The sequence below is a fragment of the Artemia franciscana genome, chromosome 1 (genome assembly GCF_032884065.1).
Source record: "Artemia franciscana chromosome 1, ASM3288406v1, whole genome shotgun sequence".
Classification (NCBI taxonomy): domain Eukaryota; kingdom Metazoa; phylum Arthropoda; class Branchiopoda; order Anostraca; family Artemiidae; genus Artemia; species Artemia franciscana.
The window spans coordinates 39,017,142-39,040,921 of NC_088863.1; the positions used below are offsets into that span (position 1 = coordinate 39,017,142).

General features: G+C 36.8%; 1 protein-coding gene across 3 annotated transcripts in view; it reads right to left on the reverse strand.

Annotated features, from left to right (window-relative positions):
- Positions 1–23,780, reverse strand: part of LOC136029340 (ceramide glucosyltransferase-like) — a 111,496-nt gene that overhangs the window by 67,407 nt on the left and 20,309 nt on the right. The window contains exon 1 of one of the 3 annotated variants that reach the window (XM_065707667.1): positions 16,525–16,962. The exons of the other annotated variants lie outside the window; for them this stretch is intronic. The gene's annotated coding sequence lies outside the window, so the exon portion shown is untranslated. Of the gene's footprint in view, positions 1–16,524; positions 16,963–23,780 lie in introns of those variants that run through there. 3 annotated transcript variants of the gene reach the window in all.

The following is a 23,780-nucleotide window of genomic DNA, read 5'->3' on the forward strand; positions in this document are numbered from 1 at the left end:
TTCTTCAAAATCTTGTCAAAACTTTGTCTTCTTTAGTATATACTTAACTTTATAGTAATCTAAAGCATCTTTATGGTACCTTTATAGTACCATATAGTACTTTCATGTCACCAAATTGCTCATTTTTCAGTTTTTATTGTCAATATTGCTTGACTTGGAAAAATTGGGGCCAACTTTCCCCTCCCCAGGATTTTGACAAAATTACGCCACTGGTACAAGAACTTTGAATTTCCAATCAAATTAGCTTCTTTAAAATATCAATGATATTACGTGCTATGTGCTACAGCACTGCGTATGATATTGCTCATATGCCCTTTTAATACTTGCATGCATATAGTTTTTTTCGTTAACTCCCACCAAACGTTTCAACTTAGTGCCGTTAGTGTCATTAGTTACGGTAACCGTAGAAGCAGTATCAAAAGTATACACATGATGTCTTCTGACAAGTTCAAAAACTGTTACAACTTAACCTTAAAGGTCTAACTTAATATATAAGAAGTTAATTACAAGTCGTTATACATAAGACGTTATTATAATATTACTTAGTCACCTTATTGACAGTCTAAATGATCACAGTTCGTTTTGACTTAGTAGTAGTATCAATAATAATAATAGTAGCAGTAGCAGAAGTTGTAGGAGTAGAAGCAGTAGCATTATAATGCAGGTTTTTTCTTTTGGTTAGTTCAATATCCCCCACAACAAGCATTGTAAGTTTTAATTTCACACACGAAATTGTTCCTAAGAAATTGCTGATATGCCCTTTTGACAACCTGCATACGGATGGCCGGAAACATTCTTTGAAAATTTCACCTTCATACCATTAGGTATATTTGTAATATTAGTCACATCAGATATGTAACTACTCAACTTAATACAATTAGCCATTGCTATATGATATTACCGATTTGCTCTTTTGATAACCCTGAAATTTTCATCTTAATACTCTTAACCTTATAAATAATTGCGATATAAGAAGTAGTTGTAGCAATAGAAATAGTAGTAGTGGAACTAGTAAATGTTGCCGTAGCACTAGTATTAGTAGCACTGTGCACATATTGCCTTTTGGTCGATTGACCGACCAAATACTTAATCAATCGACCTTTTGGTCGATTGATCGACCCCCTTTAAGTATTCTCTGTGAGTTCCAACGTAATACACAAATCAAGTCTTAAGATACGCTCTACTGACAATCTAATTGCACGTAGCGTCTTTTGTTAGTTCGAATTTGCCATCAATATTCTGTCACATTTTACCTTCATAGACTTAGCCTTATATAACTACTATCACAGTAGTTTCAGTGGAAGTAAAAGTATTTGCAGTGTTAGTGTTGTACTAATAGTAGTAGTAGAAGTATTAATAACGGTAGTACCATGTCCATATTGCCTATTGGCCACTCTTTCATCGCTTTCATGATACCCCGAAAGTTTCACCTTGACACGTTAAGTCGCTCCATAAACATTGTTGATGTGCTTTTGATACCCTTTTGACGGCCTTTTCACTTTAATTAAATAAAAAACAAGTTTTTTCAACTGAAAGTAAGGAGCGACATTAAAAGTTAAGACGGACAGAGATTACTGCGTGTATGAAAGGGGCTGTTCCCTCCTCAACGTCTAGCTGTTTACGCTAAAGTTTGACTCTTTCTCTCAATTGTACTTTGTAAAACAGTAAATAACTTTAGCGTAAAGAGTGGGACGTTGAGGAGGGAACAGCCCCTTTCATACACGGAGTAATCTCTGTTCGTTTTAAGTTTTAATGTCGCTCCTTACTTTCAGTTGAAAAACTTGCTTTTTTTATTTAATTTCTGAACGTTTTTGAATTAATGCATGTTAGATTTTGGCTCTCCGCAAATGAATAATTAGAAGGAAATTGACGTATTAATTTTATTTTTTTTTTTTTTTTTTTGCCAAATGGCTTTCTTTTAGTTTTGATCAGACGATTTTGAGAAAAACGGTGGGGGAGGAGGCCTAGTTGACCTCCAATTTTTCGGTTACTTAAAAAGGCAACTAAAATTTTAATTTTTAACGAACATTTTTAGTAGTAAAAAATATACGTAACTTACAAATTAACTTACGCAGCTAACTTCTATATTCATATATTTTTATTATGTATATGAGGGGGTTTGCCCCATCGTTAATACCTCGCTCTTTACACTAAAGCTTTAATTTTTTCCCAAGTCTTTAAGACTGACCCCTGAATGACAAAGGCTGTAGAATAAACAGTTGAAATTACTAAAAATACTTTAGCGTAAAGAGCGAGGTATTTAGGAAGAGATGAACCCCCCAAATGTGTAATAATCTCTGTTTGTCTTAAGTTTTAATTCTAGTCCTTACTTTCAGTGGAAAAATACTTTTTCATATTTATTTTTTCATTGTGTTTTTTTTAATTAATGCTAGAAAATCCTACGCCCCCTTCATGGAATTTCTCTTCTCCCATGACAAATTCCTCCAAGGGAAGATCCTTCTACGTAGCCTTCTCTCCTTAACCCTCCCTCCCCAACCAAAAAATCCCCCTGAAAAGGTCTGTACACTTCCAAATAACCATTGCTGTATGTATCAAATAAAAAAAAAACAAGTTTTCTAAATGAAAGTAAGGAGCGACATTAAAACTTAAAACGAACAGAGATTACTCCGTATATGAAAGGGGCTTTTCCTTCTCAACGCCCCGCTCTTTACGCTAAAGTTTGGCTCTTTCTCTTAACTCTCCATTTAAAAACAGTAAAAAAAACTTTAGCGTAAAGAGCGGGGCGTTGAGAAGGAAAAGCCCCTTTCATATACGGAGTAATCTCTGTTCGTTTTAAGTTTTAATGTCGCTCCTTACTTTCATTTAGAAAACTTGTTTTTTTTATTTAATTTCTGAACGTTTTTGAATCAATGCATGTTTTGATTTTGGCTCTCCACAGAGGAATAAATAAAACGAAATTTGTATTTTTTTTTTTTTTTTTTTTTTTTTGCTAAATGGCTTTCTCATAATTTTTGATCGAATGATTTCGAGAAAAAAAGAGCGGGGGAGGAAGCCTAGTTGCCCTCCGATTTTCGGTTAATTAAAAAGGCAACTAGAACTTTTAATTTTTTACGAATCTTTTTATAAGTAAAAGATATACGTAACTTATAAATTAGCTTACGTAAAGAACTTTTGTATTCTTATGTTTTTATTACATATATGAGGGGGTTCGCCCCCTCGTCAGTACCTCGCTCTTTACACTAAAGCTTAAATTTTGTCCCAATTCATTAAGAATTGGATTCATTAAGAATTCACAAAAGCCGCAGAATAAATAGCTGAAATTACTAAAAATACTTTAGCGTAAAGAGCGAGGTATTAGGAGGAGGTGAGACCCTCACATGGGTAATAATTTCTGTTCGTTTTAAGTTTTAATACTGCTGCTTACTTCCAGCTGAAAAAAAACTTTTTCATTGTTTTTTTTAAGTAATGCTAGTAAATCCTGCGCTCCCTTCATTGACATTTTCTTCCCCCATGACAAATTCCTCGATGGAAAGTTCCCCCAGCATATCCCCCTCTTCTCAACCCCTGCCTCCAACCAAAAAATCCTCCTGAAAACGCCTGTACACTTCCCAATAACCATTACTATATGGAAGCACTGGTCAAAGTTTTGAACTTGTAACCCCTCCCACGGGGACTGTGAGGGAGTAAGTCGTCCCCAAAGACAAAGTTATAAGGTTTTTCGACTACGCTGAATAAAATGGCTATCTCAGAATTTTGATCCGCTGACTTTGGGAAAATAATTAGCGTGGGAGGGGGCCTAGGTGCCCTCCAATTTTTTTGGTCACTTAAAAAGGGCACTAGAATTTTTCATTTCCGTTAGAATGAGCCCTCTCGCAACATTCTAGGACAACTGGGTTGATACGATCACCCCTGGGAAAAAAAAAACAAAAAAAAAACAAACAAAAAAACAAATAAACACGCATCCGTGATCTGCCTTCTGACAAAAAAAAAATAAAATTCCACATTTTTATAGATAGGAGCTTGAAACTTCTACAGTAGGGTTCTCTGATACGCTGAATCTGATGGTGTGATTTTCGTTAAGATTCTATGACTTTTAGGGGGTGTTTCCCCCTATTTTCTAAAATAACGCAAATTTTCTCAGGCTCGTAACTTTTGATGGGTAAGACTAAACTTGATGAAACTTATATATTTAAAATCAACATCAAAATGCGATTCTTTTGATGTAGCTATTGGTACCAAAATTCCATTTTTTAGACTTTTGGTTACTATTGAGCCGGGTCGCTCCTTACTACAGTTCGTTACCACGAACTGTTTGAAACGCTGGTTAAAGTTTGTAACTTGCAGCCCCTCCCCCGGGGACTGTGGGGGAGTAAGTCATCTCCAAAGATATAGTTATTATGTTTTTCGACTATGTTTAAAAAAAAATGGTTATCTCAAAATTTTGATCCGTTGACTTTGGGAAAAAAATAGCGTGGGAGGGGGCCTAGGTACCTCCATTTTTTTGGTCACTTAAAAAGGGCACTAGAACCTTTAATTTACGTTAGAATGAGCCCTCCCGCTACATTCTAGGACCACTTGGTCGATAGGATCACCCCTGAAAAAAAAACAAATAAACACGCACCCGTGATCGGTCTGCTGGCAAAAAATACCAAGTTCCACATTTTTGTAGATAGGAGCTTGAAACTTCTAAAGTAGGGTTCTCTAATACGCTGAATGCGATGGTGTGATTTTTGTTAAGATCATATAACTTTTAGGGGGTGTTTCCCCCTATTTTCCAAAACAAGGCAAATTTTCTTAGGCTCGTAACTTTTGATGAGTAAGACTAAATTTAATGAAACTTATATATTTAAAATCAGTATACAAATCTGATTCTTTTGATGTATCTATTAGTATCAAAATTTCGTTTTTTAGAGTTTCGTTTACTATTGAGCCGGGTCGCTCCTAACTACAGTTCAACATTACCACGAACTGTTTGATAATCCAAACTTTACAAGTTGTTGCAATTGAAGTAGTAGTTGGAGTAGTTTAGTAGCAGTAGTACCACATGGAAAAGTAGCAGGGGTATTAGTATATTTACAGCGACATGCATATATTACCTTTGTGTAAATTGATCTTCCCCTTCAGGTATTCTCCGAAAGTTTCAACTTCATACCCAAATCAATTAATGAGATACACCCTTTAGACATTCTGCATGTGCATAGTATGTTTTGATTTAGTTCAAATTCCCCCTCAATATTCTGTCAAATTGTCACCTTCATACGTGTAGCCTTAATTGTACTAGTATCACAGTAGTAGTAGGAACAGTAATAGCAGTAATAGTGCATAATTATAAGTAGTAACAGTAGTAGCAGTAGTATTAATAGCAGTAGTAACAGGTACATTTTGCCTTTTGGTCAACTGAACATCCCACTCATGATGCCCCTGAAGTTTCCTCTTGATATGATACGTTCCAAAAATACTACAGGTAAACCGTATCAGCAATCTGTATACATATTGTATGTTTTGGTTTAGTTCAACTTTCCCCTCAATATTTCCCAGATATTCTTTTGAATATCCTCAGCCTTAGAAGTACTTGCTACAGAAGTAGTTGTTTTAGTTATAGTATTGGTAGTAGTAATAGTACTTGTGTTAGAAGTAAAAGCAGCAGCAGTAGTAGTAGTAGTGTGCAAATATTGCCTTTTTGGTCAATTGATCCTCTCCCTTATCATTTCCTGAAAATTCCAGATTAATATACTTAGTCATTCTTGAGTTACACCCTTTTGACAACCCATATGTTATGATTTAACGTGTATTGATTTAAAGTATGAGTTATGAATGTTGAGGGGGGGGGGGTTCAATGCTCCCCTCAACATTCCCTGAAAGACACATCTTAATACCCTTAGTATTTTAGGAATGTATAAGTCAAACATGCCTAACTTTTTCAATAGCATATACTATATGTAAACAATGAATAAATTGCAGAAGTTGCAGCCCTTGCCTTGACGCCTCAGGGGGGGGAGGTTGACATCCCCAAACGCATAATTACTGAACCTTTCAACAATGCTGAAAAAACTGATATCTCAAAACTTTTTTTTGGATGTTCGTTATGGGAAGTTGGATGCTGTTAATGGGCGTCGGGGAGGGATTGGACCCAACGGGCATAATTAAAGCCCTTGCCCCTGGCCTCTGGGGGGAGGTTGCGCCAACCCCGAAGGCATTGTTATATGTTCTTTGGACTATTTTAAACAACATTGCCATTGCACAATTTCAATCAGATGCAATTGGTGAAAAGAGCGGTAGTTGGGGGGGGGGGCTAGTTGACCTAAATCACTATTGACTTTTAAAAAGGAACTAAAACTTCCAATTTCGACCAAATGAGCCACCTCTAAAGTTTTTACAATCACACCTTTCATAAGAATCTTAAATGCCCCAAGGGCATAACTTACAATCCTAGCCCCCAGGCTCTGGTGGTTTGTATCAATCTCAAAAACCTTGTTATATGATCTTTGGACTACTTGAGTAAAACGACTGTCTCAGGCATCTCGGGAAAAAACGACGTGTTTGTGTGTGCATGGTGGGAGGGGTAGATGTGCTCTGATCACTTTGACTCTTAAAAAGGGCACTAGAACTTCTGATCACCAATCCAATGAGTCCCCTCCAAAGCATATACGACCACCCTTACTATAAGAACCTTATATGCCCTCACGGCATAACTTACAACCCTTGTCCTTAGACCTGTAGGGGGAGGGGGATGTCTTCCTCACAGACATAATTTCCGTATCCTTCAACAGCGTTGAACAAAATTGTTATCTCCAAATTTTGATTGGAAGTGTTAGGGAAATGATGAGCGTGGAGAGGGATCACTTTGACTCTTACAAAGGGCACTATAACTTCTAATTTCAATTCAAATAAGCCGTATCTGAAATTTACACGACCGCCTATTCCATAAAAACCTTAAATGCCTTCATGGCATAACTTGCAACACTATCCCCACGGCATTAGGGTGGTTGTGTCAACCCTAGAGGTGTCATTATATGTTCTTTGGACTATTTTGAATAAAATCACTTTCCCATAGTTTCAATCAGATACGTTTGGTGAAAATAGGGGTTGTCAGAGAGGGAAAGGCTAAATGCCCTCCATCACTTTGGCAGCTTAAAAAGGAACTAGAACTTTCTATTTTCAACCAAATGGGTCTCTCTTAAGTTAAACAGCCATCCCTTACACAAAAACCTTAATTGGCACGCGGCATAACTTAGTCTCTTCACCACCTCTCCCCCCCCCCCGGCTCTCGTGATTTATATCAACGTCTTGATTTGTATCAACCGATCTTCGGATTATTTTGAATAAAATGACTCTCATTTTTTTTATTCGATGCATTTCGGGAAAACACGACGTGTTGGGGGGAGGGGTACCTGCACTTTAATCACTTTGACTCTTAAAACGGCCTCTTCCGAAGTATATACGACCACTCTTTCTATAAAAACCTTATAAACTTCCGGGATATAATAACTTACATCCCTTGCCCTGACAGCTGTAGGGCGGGGGCCTAATTTCCGGATCCTTCAACTGTAATGAACAAAATCGCTATCTCCAAATTTTGATAGCATATCTGTGGGGAAATGGTGACCGTTGGAGGGGTGGGGGTTGCTCTCAAATCCCTTTTGACTGTTAAAAAGGGCACTGTAACTTCCGAGTTCAAATCAAATGAGCCCCACTTGAAGCTTATACGACCACCCTTTCTATAAAAACCTTATATGCTCCAAGGGTATGACTTACAACCATATCCCCAGGGCACTGAGTGGTTATGTCAACCCTAGAGGCTTTGTTATATGTTTTTTGGACTATTTTGAGCAAAATCACTATCTCATAATTTAAATCAGATTAGTTTGGTGAAGAGTGGCAGTCGTGGGGGGGGTGGCTATCTGCCCTCCATCACTTTTGACACTTAAAATGGAACTTCCAAACTTCCAATTTTCAACCAAATGAGCCTCCTATAAAGTTTATACAACCATCCCTTCAATAAAAACCTTAAATGCCCCCGGGACATAACTTAAAACCCTTGCCCCTAGGCTAGTTTTGCTTGAAAGTGTTTAGGGAAATGATGGGCGTGGGGGGCATGTGCCCTCCGATCAATTTCAATTAATGAAAAGGGCACTGGTCCTCTCAATTTCCAATCGAATGAGCCCTTTTTGAAGTTTCTACGACAATGCTTTTTTTAAAACCTTATATTCCCCAAGGGCCTAACTTATAACCCTCATCCTGAGGGCCGTGGGAGGGCATGGTTACCCTTAAAGACATAATTTCCAGACCTTTCAACTACGTTGAACAAAATGGCTATTCAATATTCTGATCGGAAGTGTAAGGGAAAATGATGGGCGTTTGGGGCATTTACCTTCCAATTACTTTCGGTTATTCAAAGAGCACTAGCCCTCTCAATTTCCAATTGAATGAGCCCTTTTTGAAGTTTCTACAACAACACTTTCTAATAAAACCTTAAATGCTCCAAGGGCATAACTTAAAACCTATGCCCTGAGGGCTATGTGGGGGGGGTGTCATCCTCAAAGACATAATTTTCAGACCTTTCAACTACGTTGAACAAAATGACAATGTCAAAAGTTTGATTGGATATGTATGGCAAAATGGTGAGCGTCGGAGGGGGGTTACTTGCCTTCTAATCACTTTTGACTATTAAGAAGGGCACTAGCCCTTTCAATTTCCAATCGAATGCACCCTTTTTGAAGTTTCTCTGACAGCTCCTTCGATACGAAGTGCACAGGTATAAGACAAACAAACCACAAAAAAAAAAAAAATAATTGTGCCAAAATTGTTCTTTACTTAGTCAGGGATTGTGCTGCCTAGGATTCCAAATATATAAGATTAATCAAGTTTAGCGTTATCCATCTGAAGTTACTAGCCTCAGAAAATTTACCTAATTTTAGAAAAAGGTGAAAAACCTATAAAAGTTAAGAAATCTTAATGAAAATCACACCATCAGAATCAGCGTATCAGAGAACTCTACAGTAGAAGTTTCTGGCTCCTATATACAAAAATGCGGAATTTTGCAATTTTTTGTCAGAAGAAAGATCATGGATGCGTGTTTATTTGGTTTTTCCCCACGGGTGATCGTATCAAAATAATAGTCCTAGGAGATCAGGAGATAATGCGTTCGAACGGAACTTAAAAGTTCTAGTGTCGTTTTTAAGTGACCAAAAAGATTGGAGGGCAACTAGCCTTTCTCCCACGTCCGTTTTTTTCCAAAGTTGTCTGACCGAAATTATGAGATAGACATTTTGTTCAGCATAGTCGAAAGATCCAATAATTATATCTTTAGGAGTAACATGGCCCCCATAGTCCGTCGTGAGGAGCCTATAAGTTATAAAATTTGCCCATTGTTTACGTATAGTATTTTGGGAAGTATACAGACATTTTTCGGGGAGGGAATTTTGTGCTGGGGTGGATTTCCATAGGGAGAATTTTCCGTGAAGAGAGGAATTTCCGGGGGTGAACTTTCCAGGGGAATTTTACACTAGGGGGATTTGACCGACTTCCTAGCGTGCTGAAATGTTCTGGAAAAATTATCTGGTGGCTTTTTTCAGCGAGTTTGGATTCCTGGGAAAATATTTCCACGGAAGAGGGGATTTCCGGAGTGATCAAGAAAACGAATAGAAATTAAAGTCTTTTTCAAACGAAAGTATGTTAAGAAGAATTTTTCAAGCTGAATCGTCCCCAAGATATTTCACGGGGGGGGGGGGGGGTATTTTAAGTGTGGGGAAATTTCAATGGAGGAGTTTGCCGTGAAGGGAGGGGATATTTTTCATGGAAGATGAGTAAGATTTACCGGCATCACTTGAAAAACGATCCGAAATTCAATTTTAAAAAACAAGTTTTTTAACTGAAAGTAACAAGCAACATTAAAACATAAAACGTACAGAAATTATTTCACATATGAAGGGGCTGCCCTCCCTCAATACCTTGCTCTTCATGCTAAAGTTTGACTTTCGTTCCATGTTTTAAGAACGGCTCCTGAAACACATGGGCCGTTTAATTATATTAGACAGATTTTTTAAAAGTACTAAAAGCTTTAACGTAAAGAGCAAGGTATTGAGGAGGGGGCAACCCCTTTTTATACGAATTATTTCTGTTGTTTTGAGTTTTAATGCTGCTCCTTACTATCAGTTAAAATAACTTGTTATTTTTTCTTTAATTCAGTAAAGTGCAAATTATTTTTAGTTCTTGAGAGGGCATTTGGGTTGTCAGCCCTACTCATGTTAATTTCTACTCGCTTTGAGTTTGACTCGGTTATTTATTGTAATTTCTGTTCGTTTTGGGTTTCATTTATTTATTGATGGTGATTTGTGGTAGTTTTACGCTTGGAAGATTATTTGACTTTATTTCTGCTCATTTTTTGTTTAACAGGGCTCTTTACTTTTCTTTGAGAAGCATGATTTGGGGGGAAAGTTTTTAAAATTAATTTCTGTTCGTTTTTAATGACGTAGGCTGACACAAATATTATTAATCCTGACACAAATAGTATTGTTTAATTTAATTGTATACTTGCTCAAATTGACCTGAAAAATTAAGTTAACCTGCAGTTACTTCAAACCTTACCTTCAATTAGTTCAAATTTGTCCCAATATTGTAAATGGAGTAGTGTTGGGGTAGTGGTAATAATGGTAGCATGCAAATACTGCCTTTTTGATCATTCCCTGCCATTTTGACAATCCATATATACATAAATTGTTTTGGTTTAATTCAACACTCAACGTTCTCTGAAAGACTCATCTGAATATCCTTCGTCTTTTTGGGATGTATAGTTCAAAAATGTTCGTATAGTATACGAGCAAATATGCTCGTAAACAATGAACGAACTGCCTGACTTACAGTCCTTGTCCTGAGGACTTTGGGGAAGTTGAAATCCCCAAACCAATAATTACTGGACCTTTCAACAATACTGAACAAAATAGCCCTCCTAAAATTTTGATCGGATGTGTTTTGGGGCATGAAAGGCTTATGGGGGAGGCTGGTTGTCCTCCGTTAGCTTTTGACTCTTAAAAAGGGCAATAGAACTTATGTTTCCAATCCAATGAGCCTCCTCCGAAGTTTATACGATTATCCTCTTCATAGAAACAACTAAATGCCCCCGAAACATACTTTACAACTCTTGCCCTGAAGGAAGTGGGAGGCTGTCATCCTCAAAGACATAATTACTGGAGCTTTTAACTACGTTGAAAAAATGGCTATTTCAAAATTTTTATTGGATTTGTTAGGGCGAAATAACGAGCATGGGGGGGGTGGGGGCTGGTTGCCCTCCAATCACTTTCGATTATTAAAAAGGGCACTATAGCTTTCAGGGGGAGTTAGACGGGAAGAGTTTTCCATGGCAAGGAAAGTTCCTGGGAGTTTTCCAGGAGAAATCTTACAAGGGGAGGGGGATTTCCTAGCATTTTTCGAAAAACCGTCACAAATTACATAAAAAAAATCAACTGGAAGTAACGAGCAACATTAAAACTTAAAAAGAACAAAATTATTCCGTATATGAGGGGGGCTACCGCCCTCCAGAGAAAAAGATCACATTGGTGTTGCTTCAACATTAAATTTAAATTAAAACGGGTAAAGATTATTTTTTTTTTTAACAAAGTTGTTCGCAGGGAAGTAAAGAGCGAAGTTGAAACTCGAAACGGACAAACATTGCTCCTTCACAATCTATCTAATATAAATTGATAAAACTAGTGTAAACAAACCAAATGACGATATTTGCCTTTGCTTGTTAGTTTTTCTGTCCCTCCAAAAACTTCACTTTTTTTAAAATTAGTTATTACCCATTAATCATATAGTCATTACCCGTGAAATATCTGATGCTCGTTAGTCACAAGAGGTACATTAGGCATATATTCGGGACATTTTTGGAGGCGGAGTTCGAGGAGGGCATTGGGCAAAGAATTTCAATTTGGGCCCATGTATCGTGCAGATTGAAAGTCCTTGTATGACCGAAACAGCAAAGCATAACGTTTCCGCCCATCTGTTAGAAATATATATTAATATTTTGTGTTATATGGATTACTTCGATAATTTTAAACCCTTGCCCTGTACTCTACGGACCACGTAGGTTCTCGATGTGCGTTTTTATTTTCTTTTTTTTTGTTTCTTGTTTTTTTACTAACTGACCATTCTTATTAAAATGGCTATCCGGCAATTATGATCTGACGCAGCCTAAGCCTGAGGGTACGCCCTGGGCCAAATGGGTGGCTAAGTCATCGAAAGGTATATATATATATATATATATATATATATATATATATATATATATATATATATATATATATATTAGTAGTAGTAGTAGTAGTAGCAGTATTTCGACGCTGTTTTTCCCATTTCTCTAATGAAAAAATCTGCCTTGTATGTAGACTCCGTTTCGTGCCTAATGAGACAAATTACACATTACTTCCGCTCAATGGAATTAGCCATTGACTTTAAGGAACAAAGGGGGAAAACACGGTTTCAAAATTTGTCCTGTTTCTAAACAACAAAATCGTAATGAAAGCCACGGTAGTTCATAGCACATTATTATTATTATTATTATTTAATTAAAATGTAATGCAACACTCTAAACTGAGCAACTAGCACCTTCTATTTATGGCTTATAACCTCCAGAAGAAACATACACTATTTTGTTTTTCAAAAAATAAGTTTTTTTGTGGATACAAGAATACATCGAAGTTTTATGCTAAACTCAGTTTACTAGTTTTAGGGGACCTATGCTAATTCTTCCTTGCATAGAAAAAAACACAGCTGCTAAAACATGGTTATATTCTCCTAATATTGTTGCAGCGACAGCCGCAACCTAGTAAAAAGCGGGCACCGGCCAGGAGCAACCGAAAGGTTACAAACACGTTTAAAAAAATGGATAATGAGAAAGAACCGTTATTTAAAGCTGATTAAGAAATGGTATATTTCGATTAATCTTCATAATTAAATGTTATTTTGAAAACAAGCTTAAAGGAGTTTTGAAAAAGAGCCAGAAACCCAAGGTCGTATACAGGGGGGGGGGGGAGTGGTTACGTGGTTTCCTCGAAATAAAAGCAATGGTCTGACTCGTAAAACCATAATAAAAATTTATACAAAACAAATTTTTTGATTCATTTAAAAAAATTCTTTTTGTAGACTTCCCCCCCCCACACTCCGAAAATCCTGGAAAAATCTTTACAGAAACATCTTGGCAATGGTGTTGGATCAAACGAAAGGTACCTACGCCATTGGAATCACCATTGCACCCCCCTCACCTTTAACAACAAGGAAAACACCTTCAATAACTTTGCCTGGGTAGTATTTTTTTTATTGTTTTATTTATTTGTAGCTAGCACGGCAATGAAACAACAGAGAAATGTTTAAGCGTTTTTATACCTATTCACGTATTATAAATATAACTTAATGAAGTCATCAAACAATACAAGCATCAAAATGGTGGAAAAAACATTCTATCTGCAATATCTCAAGAACGGAAAAGGGTATTAAGTTAAGACTTGCATGGCATATTGAGGAGATGTTGAACTAAATCAAAAGACACTAGCCAATATACATTCAAAGTTGTCAAAAACGTTTATCTGCAACATCTCAAGGACGTCTAAGGGATTGAAGCTGAAACTTTTAGAGAATGTTGAGAGCAATGTTCGGTTAGCATCCGTCTATATTCAGATTTGTAACATGATTATGGTCAGAATGGCAGCAACTCTATAGAAGCCCAAAGATTATGCTGATTTGCAATTCATTTATTTGAATAATGTTGTACGTGTAAATCCGCCCAAAGTTTTATAGTATAATTTTCATCAAAATTTATTAAACATTTTGTCCAATAGATATAAATAGCAAGCCAAAATCTTTATTCTGAAGGAGAAAAATTGAAAAAAAGATTTGCAAATATTCCTTTTCATAACCAATAAAAACGCTATGTCAATTAAAACAAACAGAAATTAATTTTAAAAACTTTTTTCCAAAAGAAAGTATTCCAAAGAAAAGTAAAGAGCTATATTAAACCTAAGACAAGTGGAAATAAAATTGAATAATAATTCAAGTGACATATGGGGCGTTAGAAATAGGCATACTCCTGTTTTCCGTAGTTTTTGTTCGTTTTAAGTTTAACTTAATTACTTATTAAATTTTTCTACTTGTTTTAAGTTTCACTTATTTATTGGTAATGATTTATATTCATTTTAGACTTGAACTGCTACTGACTTTATTTTTGCTCGTCTTTGGTTTAATGTAGCTCCTAGCTTTTCTTTAAAAAACATCATTTCTGGAGAAAGTTCTTTTTTAAATTAATCAAACGTATCATGGTAACAAACTGTAATTAAGGAGCGACTCGCCCCAATAATAGCCTGAACTCTAAAAAAATTAATATTTATAATTTCGAGTGGGAGTGTATATAGATAAATCCTTAGTAAGAAGAAAAGGTTTACATGATTTATTTATTTTATCGTTAGATTAGGTATTTTCGCATTGTATTCTGTTTGTGTGTGCTTGTAATTTGTACTGTTGTTTAATTGCCTTGCTTGTTTATTACTTATTTATATTTTTGTGTGTATATGGCCCTTGGGCTTTTAAAATACACTTATCTATCTATCTATCTATTTAAGCTGATTCCAAATACTGAAAATTCCTTATAATCAATACTATCAATAAGAAGCTACGAGAGTGAGAATGTTTGTTTAGTTTTTGAAAAGGGGAGGGGGGAAACCCAAAACGTTAAGTGATCTCAACAAAATTCAACATTTCAGATACTATCCACAAAGATGAAGATTTTTTTGCCAGTGTTGTTGTTTTTTCCGGGGGTGATAGTAGGCCCGTAGAACCAATTACCCTAGAAGATAGAGAGAGGGCTAATTTGAACGGAAATCAGAAGTTCTGGTGCCCTTTTTACAAGACCAAAAAGATTGAGTAGCCATCTGGTTCAGTATAGTTGAAAGGTCCGATAACTATATCTCTGGGGATGACATCACCCCCACAATCCCTGAAGAAATGGCTGTAATTTATGCTATTTTCCCATTGTTTACATATAGTATTTGTTATTCAGAAATCGGATCAATTTTTTTGGAGTGGGGAAGGGATTTTCCACGAGAGAATTTTTCTTGAGGAGGAAAGTTTATATGTATGGTGTCCACGACCACGATGAAGGAAATGATATAGGAAAGAGGCAAGAAGGCCCTTGCCCTTGAAATAGCCAGGTTATGTTTACCCTTCTCACTCTTCGTTACCATGGTCAGCTTAGAACACTGTACCTTTTGATTAAAAGACAACATCTCATCCACTCATTTAATTAAACAGTATTATGTTAAACACAATATTGATATTTTACATTTTACTTTTTTCAGATTTGTACTTAGGATTAATGAAACTGGGCAGACAGAAACGTCCCCATTTTTCACCGCCCTTTGCCCCCCTTCATTCCGAAATACTGTCGTATAAATATCTCAAGATGGGTATTATGACCAAACGCAGGATTTAAAACAATGGCCTGAAAAATGCAGAAAAATATATAAAAAAAACATGTCCGTGAAAAGTAAAGAGCGAAATTATACATTAAAACGAGAAAAAAACAGCTTGCACAGGATTTCAAACATAAAAAGAGCAGAAAATGCAACCAAGCAGTTAATAGTTGTAACTAAAAGAAACCTAAAAACCATAAATTATACTGAACAATGCACACACTTGTGTTTGTATTTTTTTTGTGTGTTTATTTTACTTGTGTTTTTTGTATTGAACAATGCAATACAAACAAACAGAACATGCAACAAGTTCTATAGTCATATCCCCTCTCGAACACCCCAAAGGCCTAAACCACCATTTGCACTTTACTTGAAATAGAATAAAACATCTGTGGTATTTAATTTCACTTAGCTACTTTAAAAATACCCTTATTTTTGTCGCATTTTCCTTCCTTTCAAATATAGGCTATAGAAAAAATAAATTGTCTAAACAAAACTTTCCAAGCAATTGGTTTTTATTTATTAAGGTACAATTGTCACTCTAGCCTTTTGAGAAGTCTTGAAATGCAATATCATAACTATTTGTTGTAATTCCTGTTTGCTTTGAGGTTGGTTTCTTCGCTCGTTGTACTTTCTATTGGTTTTAGGTTAAATTTTGAATAAGCCCAGTGGTTTAAATTTTCTTTACTTTGAGTAAAAGAACTTTTAATTACAAGAAAACATAGACAAGTACACCTAAATTTTTCATTCTTTTCTATGGAATCTTTTTGACTAATCCTATGGCTAATCCCCCTCTCTCCCATTAAAAGCTGATTTTCAAAACGAGTTAGCAAAAAATGTAAGAGTAAGATTAAAACTTCCTTGTAGGAGTGGCATGCCAGGCTTATTTGGAATTTAGACTACTACTCTACATATCCTTTCCTCCCACTATGTGCGGGTACCACATCTTTTGAAGCTGTTTAACTAGAAACTAATGTCGAAAAGCAATGAACAATTTAGGATTCAGCCTACAAAATACATCTTTTCCCATCACTGAAAAAGCACTGGATTCAGAGATGTGTTGAACATTAATGGCATTAATATATCCATGACTACCACTGCTTACCACCCAATCTCTTCTCTCTTGCTCTAAATTAAAGAAAACTTGTGTAATCTTTTGGTGACTACATTCTTGGGTATACATTCAGGGTATCATTAACTTCTTTATTCTTGTTATTTATTCCAGATCTCATAGATTACACATATACCCTTTAACAACCAAAAAACTGACAGCACTAGAATACTCCATAAGAGACTAAGTAAATGGACTCCTAAAACTGGAATATTCTCCCTCGAATACAGTCTGCGCCTTGCAAAATGCCGCAGAATATCCAAACCACTAAGGAAAAGGTATCTAATGTATGACGTCAGTCCTCTACAATAACATCACGTTTAAAATGCTGATCAATGAATTCCTTCAGCGAAGCAAACTAACATTCTAACCTGGGACCATTCCACTAAGTTGGAAATTTAAAAGGACAATAAAAGGTTAATCATTTTTAACATTGCTTCTCATACCAAAGAGAATGAGGAGGAGGAGACTAATCCCCTCCATGATCTTCTGAGGATTCTTTAGAAAGTTATTTTTTTAAAGCATTAAAAAAAGATAACGAACAATATTAAAACCTAAGACGATCGGAAGTAGAGTGTATGGATATAATTCGATACTTTCAGGAAACAGAAATTATTTTGAATGAAAATGTTAAACCTAAAACAAACAAAAATTAAAATGAGCAATCAACCTAAAACAATCAGAAATGAGGACAAATATGACCTGGGATAAGGTCCCCTCTAATCCAATTCAAACCGCCACTAGGGTGCGATTTGCGCTTTGCTGAAAAGGATATATATTTCAGAAAGCTGAAATCAGTTGTCATGACATCAACGACAAAACGTTACAATACTTAACAAATCTTGAGGAAAAAAATTAAGAATTTTTTAGAGTGAATACATCTGTGACTTTCAATTTAGTCAATTATCATTTGAATAGGACATTTTTTGTTATTTTCATAATTTAAAAGGAACACTTTTTGTCAACGCTTTAGCTTTAGACTAAACTTCGTTCGAAATAGGCAAAATTAATATTTAAGTAAAAAATTTAAAGTACAATAGGTAATTTTGAAGCAATTTGTTTAGTTTGCCTAAAAAATATTTTGAATTGCCGAACCAATAATTGATTCGTTAATTATTTTCCCATACTTTTGAAATGAATCTGATTAAAAGGAAGAAAGCATCGATGACGATTTATTACAGGACAGACAAATAACAAGAGCTAAGAGCTCATATGGCACTTGTGACGAGGCATGAAGAGCTAACAGCCAAGAGATCATATGGTATGAGCTCTAACAAAATTCTATGAATCAATAGATTGATTTAAAAGGAAAATAAGAGGCTTAATGCCGGTCAGGATTTAAAATAAGAGCTCTGAGTCACGATGTCCTTCTAAATATCAAAATTCATTAAGATCCGATCACCCACTCATATGTTATAAATACCTAATTTTTTCTAATTTTTCCTCTCCCTTCAGCCCCCCAGATGGTTGAATCTGTAAAAACGACTTTATCAAGTCAATTTGTGCAGCTCCCTGACACGCCTACCAATTTTCATCGTCCTAGCACGTCCAGAAGCACCAAACTCGCCAAATCACTGAACCCCTCCCCCAACTCCCCCAAAGAGAGCAAATCCAGTACGGTTCCGTCAATCACATATCAAGGACATTTGCTTATTCTATCCACCAAGCTTTATCCCGATTCCTCCACTCAAAGTGTTTTCCAATATTTTCCCCTCCAACTCCCCCCAATGTCAAAAGATCTGGTCGGTATTTTAAATAAGAGCTCTGAGACATGAATTCCTTCTAAATATCAAATTCCATTAAGATCCGATCGCCTATTCGTAAGATAAAAATACCCCAATTTTCACGTTTTCCAAGAATTCCGGTTTCCCCCTCCAATCCTCCCAATGTCACAGGATCTGGTCGGAATTTAAAATTACAGCTTTAAAGCACAAGATCCTTCTAAATATCAAATTTCATTAAGATCTGGTCACCCTTTCGTAAGTTACAAATACCTCAATTTTCAAAATTACCCCCCCCCCCCCACTCCACCAAAGAGAGCAGATCCGGTCCGGTTATGTCAGTCACGTATCTTAGACAGGTTTTTATTCTTCCCATCCAGTTTCATCCTAATCTCACCGCTTTAAGTATTTTCAAAGATTTCCGGTACCCCCCAACTGCCCCCCCCCAATAACGCTGGATGCGGTTGAGATTCAAAATAAGAGATCTGAGTTATGAGGTCCTTCTAAATATGAAATTTCATTAAGATCCGATCACTCCTTCGTAAGTTGAAAATACGTCATTTTTTCTAATTTTTCAGAAATACCCCCCCCCCCCCATAGAGCAGATCCGTTCCAATTATGTAAATCACGTATCTAAGACTTCTTCTTATTTTCCTCATCAAGTTTCATCCCGATCCCTCCAATCTAAGCGTTTTCCATCATTTTAGGTTCCCCCACCACAAACTCCCCCCAATGCACCAGATCCGGTCGCGACTTAAAAAATGAGCTTTGAGAAACGATGTCCTTCTAAATATCAAATTTCATTGAGATCCGATCACCCGTTCGTAAGTTAAAAATACCTCATTTTTTCTAATTTTTCAGAATTAACCCCCCCCCCCCCAACTACCCCGAAGAGAGCGGATCCGTTCCGGTTATGTCAATCATGTATCTAGGACTTGTGCTTATTTTTCCATCAAGTTTCATCCCGATATCTCCACTCTCAGTGTTTCCAAGTTTTAGGTTTCCCCCTCCCTATTCCCCCCCAGATGTCTCCAGATCCGGTCGGTATTTAAAATAAGAGCTCTGAGACACGATATCCTTCTAAATATCAAATTTAATTGAGATCCGATCACCCGTTCGTAAGTTAAAAATACCTCATTTTTTCTAATTTTTCAGAATTAACCCCCCCCCCCCCAACTACCCCAAAGAGAGCGGATCCGTTCCAGTTACGTCAATCATGTATCTAGGACTTGTGCTTATTTTTCCATCAAGTTTCATCCCGATCTCTCCACTCTAAGTGTTATCCAAGTTTTAGGTTTCCCCCTCCCAATTCCCCCCCCCCCCCCAAATGTCACCATATCCGGTCGGTATTTAAAATAAGAGCTCTGAGACACGATATCCTTCTAAATATCAAATTTAATTGAGATCCGATCACCCGTTCGTAAGTTGAAAATACCTCATTTTTCTAATTTTTCAGAATTAACCCCCCCCCCCAAACTACCCCAAAGAGAGCGGATCCGTTCCAGTTACGTCAATCATGTATCTAGGACTTGTGCTTATTTTTCCATCAAGTTTCATCCCGATCTCTCCACTCTAAGTGTTATCCAAGTTTTAGGTTTCCCCCTCCCAATTCCCCCCCCAAATGTCACCATATCCGGTCGGTATTTAAAATAAGAGCGCTGAGACACGATATCCTTCTAAATATCAAATTTAATTGAGATCCGATCACCCGTTCGTAAGTTAAAAATACCTCATTTTTTCTAATTTTTCAGAATTAAACCCCCCACCCCCCAACTACCCCAAAGAGAGCGGATCCGTTCCAGTTACGTCAATCATGTATCTAGGACTTGTTCTTATTTTTCCCACCATGTTTCATCCCGATCCCTCCACTCTAAGTGTTTTCCAAGTTTTAGGTTTTCCCCTCCCAACTCCCCCCCCCCAATGTCATCATATCTGGTCAGGATTTAAAATAAGAGCTCTGAGACACAATATCATTCCAAACATCAAATTTCATTAAGTTCCTATCACCCGCTCATAAGTTAAAAATACTTCATTTTTTCTATTTTTTCCGAATTAACCGGCCCCCCACTCTTCCAGATGGTCAAATCGGGAAAAGACTATTTCTAATTTAGTCTGGTCCGGTCCCTGGTACACTTGCCAAATTTCCTCGTCCTAGCTTACCTGCAAGTACCTAAAGTAGCAAAACCGGGACCGACAGACAGACAGAACGACAGACAGACAGACCAACAGACAGACCGACAGAATTTGCGATTGCTATATGTCACTTGGTTAATAGCAACTGCCATAAAAATATATTGATCGTTTCAAAGACAATGAAATATAACATAAAAAAGTATTCCTGGAAGTTTAAGCAATTTGTTATTTTTCAATCATATGATGAAAAAACAAGAAATGATTAAAACAGATTTCGCTTTCAGTAAAACATAAAAGAAACTATGGCCTTTACGGTGGTTTGTAGAGGGGGACTACGATAACAGTATTCTAACACTGTTGTTTTTATTTCAGGTCTGATTATTCATCTGACATGTGCGATGTGGGCATAATGTATTTTTTCAAACGGTTCGTGGTAACAAACTGTAGCAAGGAGCGACCCGGCTCACTGGTAAACGAAAGTCTAAAAAACGGAATTTTGATACTAATAGAAACATCAAAAGAATCAGATTTGATATGCTGATTTTAAATATATAAGTTTTATCGAATGTAGTAATACCCATCAAAAGATATGAGCCCCCTAAAAGTCACAATACTACCTAAAAGCCATAGAATCTTAACGAAAATCACACCATCGCGTTCAGCGTATCAAAGAACCCCACTGTAGATGTTTCAAGCTCCTATCTACAAAAATGTGGAACTACCCCACTGAAGATGTTTCAAGCTCCTATCTACAAAAATGTGGAACTTCGTATTTTTTGCCAGAAGACGGATCACGGGTTCGTGATTATTTGTTTTTTCTTGTTTTGTTTTTTTTTTTGCTTTTTTTCCCAGGGGTGATCGTATTGTCCCAGGTGGTCCTAGAATATCGTGAGAGGGCTAAGTTCTAGCTGCCTTTTTATGTAACCATACAATTGGAGGGCAGCTAGGCCTCCTCTCTCACTTCTTTTTTCTCAAAATCGTTCGATCAAAACTAAGAGAAAGCCATTTAACCAAAAAAAAAAAATGCAAGTTTCGTTTTAATTATTCCTGTGCGGTGAGCCAAAATCATAACATACATTAATTCAAAAACGTTCAGAAATTAAATAAAAACAAGAGCTAAGAGCGCATTTGACACTTGTGAGGGGGTCGGAAGAGCCAAGAGCTCATATGGTATGAGCTCTAGCAAAATTCTAGAATCAATAGATTGCTTTAAAAGAAAAATCAGAGGCTTAATGCCGTTCAGGGTTTAAAATAAGAGCTCTGTGTCACGAGGTCCTTCTAAATATCAACATTCATTAAGATCCGGTCACCCGTTCTTAAGTTAAAAATAAATCAATTTTTCAAATTTTTCCAAATTAACAGCCCCCAGCTCCCCCAAAGAGAACAGATTCGTTCCAATTATGCCAGTCATGCATCCATAACTTGTGTTTATTCTTCCCATCAAGTTTCGTCCCCATCTCTCCACTCTAAGCGTTTTCCAAGATTTCCAGTTTCCCCCTCCAACTCCCCTCAATGTCACTGGATCTGGTCGGGATTTAAAATGAGAGTTGTAAAGCACAAGACGCTTCTAAATATCAAATTTCATTAAGACCTGATCACCCGTTCGTAAGTTACAAATACCTGATCTTTTCTATTTTTTCCGAAATAATCCCCCCCCCCAACTCCAACAAAGAGAGCGGATCCGGTCCGGTTATGTCAGTCACTTATCTTGGATTTGTGCTTATTCTTCCCACCAAGTTTCATCCTGATCTCTCCGCTTTAAGCGTTTTCCAAGATTTCCGGTCCACCCCCCAATCACACTGGATCCGGTCGGGATTCAGAATAAGAGATCAGATTTATGAGGTCCTTCTAAATATGAAATTTCATTAAGATCCGATCACTTCTTCATAAGCTAAAAATACCTTATTTTTTTAATTTTTTAGAATTAACTATTCCCCTCCAACTCCCCTAAAGAGAGCGAATCCGTTCCGGTTATGTCAATCACGTATCTAGGACTTGTGCTTATTTTTCCCACCAAGTTTCATCCCGATCCCTCCACTTTAAGCGTTTTCCAAGATTTTAGGTTCCCCTCCCCCAACTCCCCCCAATGTCACCAGATCCGATCGGAATTTAAAATAACAGCTCTGAGACACGATATCCTTCCAAACATCAAATTTCATTAAGATCCGATCACCCGTTCGGAATATTAAAAATACCTCCTTTTTTCTAATTTTTCCAATTTAACCGTCCTCCCACTCCCCCCCCCCCCCCCAGATGGTCAAATTAGGTAAACAACAATTTCTAATTTAATCTGGTCTTGTTCCTGATATGCCTGCCAAATTTCATCGTCCTAGCTTACCTGGAAGTGCCTAAAGTAACAAAACCGGGACAGACAGACCGACAGACAGACTGACAGACCGATCGACAGAATTTGCGATCGCTGTCATTTGGTAGATACCAAGTGTCATAAAAAAGTTTTTTCAACTGAAAGTAAGGAATTTTCTAGCCAAGGGCGAAGGCCCGCCACATCCATAATTTCCCAAAACACATCCAATCAAAACTTTCAGACAGCTATTTTGTTCAGCATTGTTGAAAAGCCCAGTAATTATGCCTTTGAGGATCACAACTCCCCAGCCCTCATGGGAAAAGCTGTAAGATAGGCAATTCACCCATTGTTTACGTATAGTATATGTTATTGAGAAAGGTGGGCATCTTCGACCTTTACTTTCCAAAAAGAAGAACGGCATTCAGGTTAGCCTTCCAGATAATATTGAGGTGAGTGTTGGATTAAATAAAAACACGTTATATGCATAAGGGTTGTCAAAAGGGCACATCTTGGGAATGACCAAGTATATTAATTTTGAACCTTCAAGGAAATGATAAGAAAGATAATCAATTGACCAAAAAGGCAATATTTGCAAACTTCTGCTATTACTACAACTACCGCTACTGCTACTGCTACCACTACTACCACTAAAACTACTGCTTCTGCGGCCACTACCAACGCTTTGGATATTGAAATGAACATCTGAGGGAACGTTGAGGGAAAAGTTGAACCAAACCAAAACACACTATGTGAATACAGATGAGTGGGATGTACAACTGACTCAAAGGCAACATGTACCAGCTACTACTGCTATTAATACCGCTGCTACTACTGTTACTACTACTACTAATACAATACTATTATTTCTACTACCACTTTTACTACCACCGCTGCTATAATGATATTAGTACTATTAAGGCTACGCGTATGAAGGTGAAAATTTGACGGAATATTGAGGGGGAATTTGAACTAAATCAAACGGCAAAACGTGCATGCTACTAGTAAAACTGTTAAAACTGATACTTTTACTGCTACTACTCTCACTACAACTAAACTTCCCTAGCTTCTACTTCAATTGCAACTAATTGTAA